The 7,113-nt window shown below is 39.3% G+C and overlaps 1 protein-coding gene and 1 pseudogene across 1 annotated transcript in view; both read left to right on the top strand.

The window, feature by feature from the left end:
- The window catches only part of LOC141440825 (uncharacterized), a 972,542-nt gene that overhangs the window by 667,951 nt on the left and 297,478 nt on the right, over positions 1–7,113 (top strand). The window lies entirely within an intron of this gene.
- LOC141441140 (uncharacterized) lies at positions 1,173–3,001 on the top strand (annotated as a pseudogene).

Here is a 7,113-nt window from a genome sequence, read left to right as displayed (position 1 = left end):
GGATGGCAAGTGGTTAGAGAACCTGACTACGAAGCTTGAGGTCCCAGGTTCGATTCCCGGCCGGGGCAGACATTTGTATGAAAACACGAATGTTTGCTATCGAGTCTTCGATGTTTAATATGTATTAAGTATATAGTAATATTTATCTATATAAGTATGTTTAGCCATTGCCATATAGTACTACCTTTGCTCAGTTTGGACTAGGTCAATTGGTGTCAAGTGCCCCTGATATTTTTTATTATAATCCGCCAGTTAACAATGACCACCTCAAATCATTTTGGAGTTCAGAGGTTTTTGATAAAAAAAATATTGATCAAAAAAAATTTTTTTTTTTGGAAACAAAATTACGATACTTAAAAGTACGTTTTTTTTTTTTAAGTAGCCTGTATAGTGTCCCAATGCTGGGCAAAAGCCTCCCTCTTGACCTCCACACTCTCGTTCTGACGCATGCAGGCCAGTCCTTTGCGTAGTGTCCAGATGTCCCGCCATCTCCTTCTCGGTCTGCCTCGATAAGAGTACGATAATTCCTAAAATAAAAACCACAAAAATCAAATTTGTAAAGTACGAATTTTCCTACTTACTTACGGTATATCGTACTTAAGGAATTTTGAATTTCGACGTATGCTACAGACTCATCCAAGATGTCTAACTATAAGCTTTTAAGTTTATTGTTTTGCATGTTGAGTAATAAAAGATATTTAATTCATTTATGGCACCTATGGTCCGCGTAGAAGTCGGTAATTGCGCTTTGTTCTCTCGGGAACTGTGCATTTTTCCGGGATAAGATGTGGTCTATGTCACTCTCTGGCCCAAACTATTCTATGCCAAAAATCACGTTAATCCGTCGCTCCGTTTCGACATGAAAGACGGACAAACATATACACACTTTCGCAAGTAAAATTATACTACGACGTTACATCCTTTGAGATTTAATAATTCACAAGGTAGTACACTGTTCAATGTACTAGGCATCGAGCACAATTTTAGATAAATAAATAATAAAATAAGAAAGTCAAATGATTTCCCGTTCGCCCCGCAGCGCCATCTCACGGCGCGCGCTTTGCCTTCATTCGCTTTCTTTGTGCAGGCACCGCAGCACGTATCTCTTAAAAAATTAATTAACTTTATTAAATATACTTCAATATTCAAGTGGTGATTAGAAAACTTACGCTATGGGAAAACGGAAAAGACGTCGTTCGAAAGACATACGACGAAAAATAAAACGACTTAAACAAAGTCTAGATAGGCGTAGTTCGTACAGCGACAATGAAGGTGAGTTAATCATTTCTATACACACACACATCTTAATATAAACATAGGAAAATAATAGCACCTGCTACTGGACACCAGTTCCGCCATATTTTGTGACCTACCGCACTTTTTCTTAATAAAAATTAATCTGGTCTATGTCGAACGACTTTAATTGCTTAACAGATAAAGTCACATATTACTTAGCGTGTAAAGTGCAGTATTGCTAGCTAGTGCTGTAGCGTACAGTATTGCTTAACACAATCAACTATTGACCACTAGGTAAAAAGGTGCAAATAAAGATCAACTTATTATGATATGAAATAGTAATCGTAGGTTACAATAACTACCTACGTCACCGTAGGTACACAGTAGGCACACCTATTCTTGAGGAAGTTTATAATTATCTATTAGGACAACAACCATAACCCTATCTGCGATAGTTATTTAGAACCGTGATGCGATTACGGTCAATAACTTCAGTCTCGAGTTGCGACGCGATTGCAACCAAAGACTCTAAAAACTTATCTTGTTCCTTATACAAGGATTATGACTTCAGCCTACCTCGATTCGTTTACAATCAGTTATTAAGAACCGTGATGCGATTACGGTATTTAACTGGCTATTCATGAGTCGTGACGCGATTACGACCTAAAAATAAATACAATATATATTTATTATGTATCCATGTCGAGGTACGCTCACTGCAAAAGCATATCAAATGAACGCAGCGTTCCTAACGGTTGTTTCTTTTTGCGCGTAAATTATTGCAGTTTCCGATTGCGACTACTCAGCTGCTGACTACTATTCCGACCACGACGAAGACTCAAGGGCCACTGGGTCTGACTTCTCTAACACGGAAGGGGTCAAGTCTGTAGTGACGGCTGTCGGAGCGCCCGCGCTAACGGAGACGGCACAAAACATAACCCAAACAACCGATCCAGGCCCTAGCACGAGCGCTCCCGCCTCAGCCGAGCCGGCTGAGTTACCAGCGCAAATCCTAGAAGCCCTTGGCGGGTCAAAAGAGAAGGAGGAAGTATTCGGACCAAAAATCCCTGAAGAGATCTCCAAACGCTGGGGACGAATAATAGTTGAGGGACTCGGTAAGGAACAGAAACAAGAGTTAGTAGAAAAATTTTTGATTCCCGAGAATTTTAAATCACTCAAGGCTCCTAAATTGAATGCCGAAATATCAGCAGTACTGTCAGATTCATCCCGACAGAGGGATAAAAGACTAGAAAAGTCCCAGAACCTCCTCGGGCTCGCAATAGCAGGTTTGTCCAAACTCACTGCATCACTCATTTCAAATGAGATGGAAAAACTTGCTGTTATAAAGCAGATTTCTGACATTAGCCAACTGTTAGCTGATCTTCATTACGAAAATACTAACAGTAGACGAAAAATTGTCCTACCAAGCTTGGATAAAAAGTTCACGAACATGATCCAAGATGTGAACAGAGACTCGTATCTCTTCGGAGAGAACCTCGGCGACAAAATTAAAGCGTCTTAATCAGCAGAGAAGTCAGGACTTCAGATCAAGAGATCTTATACTGCCACAACTTCCACTTCGAAAAAATATACACCTCGTCAGGGAAACTGGAAGGGCCCACCCAGGCAACAGGGGTCACGACCGAACAAACAGGGTGGGCCCAGGAACCGCGCCCCTCCACAGCTTCCCCGGCGGACGACATCGGACAGATACCAGGCGCCACCGTCCAAAGTGAACAGCAGGCCGCCACGCAAACAACAGTAGAGGTACATCAACACGCAGGTAGATTGCGGAATTATATTGACCAATGGCAGGATATAACTAATGACCCTAGTGTCTTGGAATACGTCGCGGGATATAGAATTCCTTTTAATTGCACAGTAGTTCAAGAAAGGGAACCATCCAATTCTGCTTTCTCCGCAACAGAAGTTGATAATCTCAATATTTCTATTACTAAGCTACTCGACTGTGTGGCCATTGTTAAATGCGAAACTTCGCCTGGTCAATTTATTTCCAAAATCTTCCTGACCCCTAAAAGTGACGGAACATTTAGGTTTATACTTAACCTGAAAAAGCTAAACAAGTTTATAGACCACCATCATTTTAAAATGGAGGACATTCGTACCGCTACTAAGCTAGTTACTAATTCTAGCTATCTAGCAACGATTGACCTTAAGGACGCATACTTCTTAATTCCAATTCATAAGTCATGCCGGAAATTTTTAAGGTTTAAGTTTCATCATACCTACGAATTTACTTGCCTCCCATTCGGACTCTGCTCGGCTCCGTACGTTTTTACTAAGCTTATGAAGCCGGTTATGACTCACTTGAGAAGTAAAGGCTTATTACTAGTAATTTACCTGGACGATGTACTCTGTATAGGTAGTACTTACGAAGAGTGTCGCGACTGCGTTATAGAAACTACCAATTTTCTGAACAAATTAGGATTCGTGATTAACGACAAGAAAAGCAAACTTTTGCCGCGTCAGATTCGTACTTTTTTAGGGTTCGAATTAAATACTCGCGATATGAGCTTAGAGTTACCCTACAAAAAGCGCAAAAAAATTTACGACCAGTCCAAGAATATTTCCACACGAAAAACATTAACAATTAGAGAATTCGCTACATTTCTGGGGTTACTTACCTCCGCTTGCCTGGCCGTGTCCTACGGCTGGGTATATACTAAACGCCTAGAAAGGGAAAAATTTCTTGCTCTGAGGAATTCCGGAGAAGATTATGATCAATATATGATACTGAAAGAAAATGTAAAACCAGATTTAAGCTGGTGGTTACAAAACATAATGACCATTAAGAACCCAATTCGGTCACATCAATATTCTTTGGAGATATTCTCGGACGCGTCGCTGACTGGCTGGGGTATTTATTGTAACGGAAAACGGTCTCATGGTTTCTGGAACGCAGTCGAGAAAGAGAGCCATATAAATTCGTTGGAGCTCAAAGCGGCGTTCATTGGTCTTAAATGCTTCGCCAGAGAGTTGCAGAATAAAGAAATTTTGCTTAGGATTGATAATACGACGGCAATCTCGTATATAAATAGAATGGGCGGGGTGCAGTATGTGCATCTTAATGACATAGCACGGGAAATCTGGCAGTGGTGCGAGAGACGCCGGTTGTTTATTTTCGCATCCTACATAAAGTCCAAGGACAATAAAGAGGCCGACCAGGAGTCTAGGCGCACTAATATCGATACGGAGTGGGAATTGTCGAACGATGCTTTCAATAAAGTCACTAGCATGCTCGGGTTTCCCGAGATCGACTTGTTTGCCACTCGTATTAACTGTAAATGTCGAAAATACATCTCATGGCAACCAGATCCCCACGCGTTCAATATTGATGCGTTTACAGTAGACTGGAATCCTTATTTCTTTTACGCGTTCCCGCCGTTCTCTCTAATACTGAGATGCTTAAATAAAATCGTAACTGATAAGGCAACCGGCATTATGATCGTCCCTTACTGGCCGAGCCAACCATGGTTCCCTCTACTAATTTCTCTGTCGTTTTCGGAACCCATTTATTTGGAACCCAATATTGAAATGCTCTCATCACCTTTCAGGACTCATCACCCGCTTTGGAGGAGGCTTACCCTGGTGGCATTAGTATTATCAGGGAAGCGTTTCACAGACAGTCATTAATGCCCAAAACCATAGATATAATGATATCATCACTGTCCACAAGCTCACTCAAGCAATATAATTGTGTCTATTCTAAATGGTGGTCGTTTTGTAAACGTAATAAACTAGACTGCTTCTCAGTAACCATATCTCAGATATTAAATTTTCTAACAGAATTGTATCAACAGGGGGCTAGCTATTCAACCTTGAACACCTGCCGATCAGCCCTTTCTTTGATTTTAGGAAAATCATTTGGTGAAGACCATTGCATATGTAGATTTTTAAAAGGGGTCTACAGAACTAAACCCTGCTTTCCAAGATACCAAACGACCTGGGACCCTAATAAAGTTTTGGATCATTTAGCTACCCTGTACCCAAACGAGAATCTAAGCTTAGATCTTTTAACACGTAAAACGGTAACTCTGCTCGCATTGTCGACTGCACAACGAGTCCAGACGTTATCGCTAATTCGATTATCTAACATCCAACGTAATGAAAGCAACATCATAATGATAGTTGATGATTTAATAAAAACATCCGCCCCAGGACATCCATCGCCTCGTCTGGTCATACCATTTTTTCCAAATAAGGCGGAAGTCTGCCCCGCTAAGACGTTGTCGGCATACATAGAGAAAACGAAAAGTATAAGAGTTGCATCAGGAACAGAACGGCTCTTCTTGACTACTAAGAAACCGATCCATAATGCTAGCGCTAGTACAATTAGCCGCTGGATAAAACAGACGCTATCTTCTAGCGGAATAGATACAGTCGTATTTAACGCACACAGCACACGACATGCCGCCACATCTGCCGCCAAACGCAAAGGCTTGTCTGTTGAAGCGATTAAGAAAACAGCAGGTTGGTCCGGTAATTCCTTAGTTTTTTCCAAATTTTACAATAGGCCCTTAACGACCGATAATGATGCCGACAATGCCTTCGCGGAGGCAATCTATAATGATTGATTTATTATATGTCTTAGACTAGTTCCTTTAATTTTTTCTACTAGTTGCTTTATATTAGTTTACCTGTTAAGGTTTAAATATTACAAAAATTATGAGTGTTTGATGATCTGATTAAAAAACAATATAATGAGTAAGTGAAAGTGTTATTTCATTTACGTCAACAGAACTCCGCAAAAAGGCGCTAAACATCTACCTTGTGAATTATTAAATCTCAAAGGATGTAACGTCGTAGTATAATTAATGGTTAAACGAACTTACCTGAAGTGAAGTTTGGCCATAATTATACAAGACGTTACATCCGAAGAGATTTAAAGTCCCACCCAGCCCTATATGAATAGCTAGTACGAGTAAATAGTTTCACATTTAGTACCTTTCATCCCATAGTTTTTTTGCGGAGCAGGAACCTTTCTCTGAAGTAATGAAGGCAAAGCGCGCGCCGTGAGATGGCGCTGCGGGGGCGAACGGGAAATCATTTGACTTTCTTATTTTATTATTTACTTTGGGTAACTCAACTGACATAAAGAGAGTGTTTATTAGTCAGAAAAAATGCGTCAAGCTATTTGCAATAAAGGACCCTTGGATTCCTGTAGACCTTTATTTAAAGAAACTTAAATTACTAACCTGATAGTATATATTTTTGGAAATGATGTTTGTAAAGACCAACCCAAATCTATTTACAAAGCTGTAGCAAACCCAAAACTTCGTATTAGAGACCATAACAGGTTAATAAGACCGAAATGTAAAAGCGCACTCTTCAGAAACAACTGTTACATAATGTCAATTAAAATTTTTAATCATTTACCAATTTATATTAAAGAAATCTGTGACATTAAAAAATTTAGGCGGACATTGTATTCATGGCTTATAAATAATAGTTTTTATAACATTAAAGAGTATTTTGACTATGCAGTTGTAATTAGAATCTGCAATTTCTAATTAATACAATTTTTATTTAATTAATAACTTATTTAATCTTAAAATTATTATTGATTATTTCTTAGACTTTTTATGACCTGTATGATATACTGATTAGAGCCGAAAATTAGGCAACAATTTTAATAGCTGTGTTACTCAAGATAGATTAAGGAATATTTTTGCATGCTATGCGACAGCTAAATGTGTGATTGTTATAATTTTGTGTTAAGATCCATTGTTAACCACATTTAATGCAAATAAAACAAACTTACTTACTTACTTACTTATGCATGCATGAAGATCAGCGGAACTCCTTGATGTATTGTAACAAACCTTTTCATCTAATGCCTTACTTTCATTTTTGGTG

Source organism: Choristoneura fumiferana, chromosome 23 (assembly GCF_025370935.1).
Source record: "Choristoneura fumiferana chromosome 23, NRCan_CFum_1, whole genome shotgun sequence".
NCBI classification, from domain to species: Eukaryota; Metazoa; Arthropoda; class Insecta; order Lepidoptera; family Tortricidae; genus Choristoneura; species Choristoneura fumiferana.
Note: the sequence above shows the minus strand (reverse complement) of the source record. Positions and strands in the feature narration are given on the sequence as shown.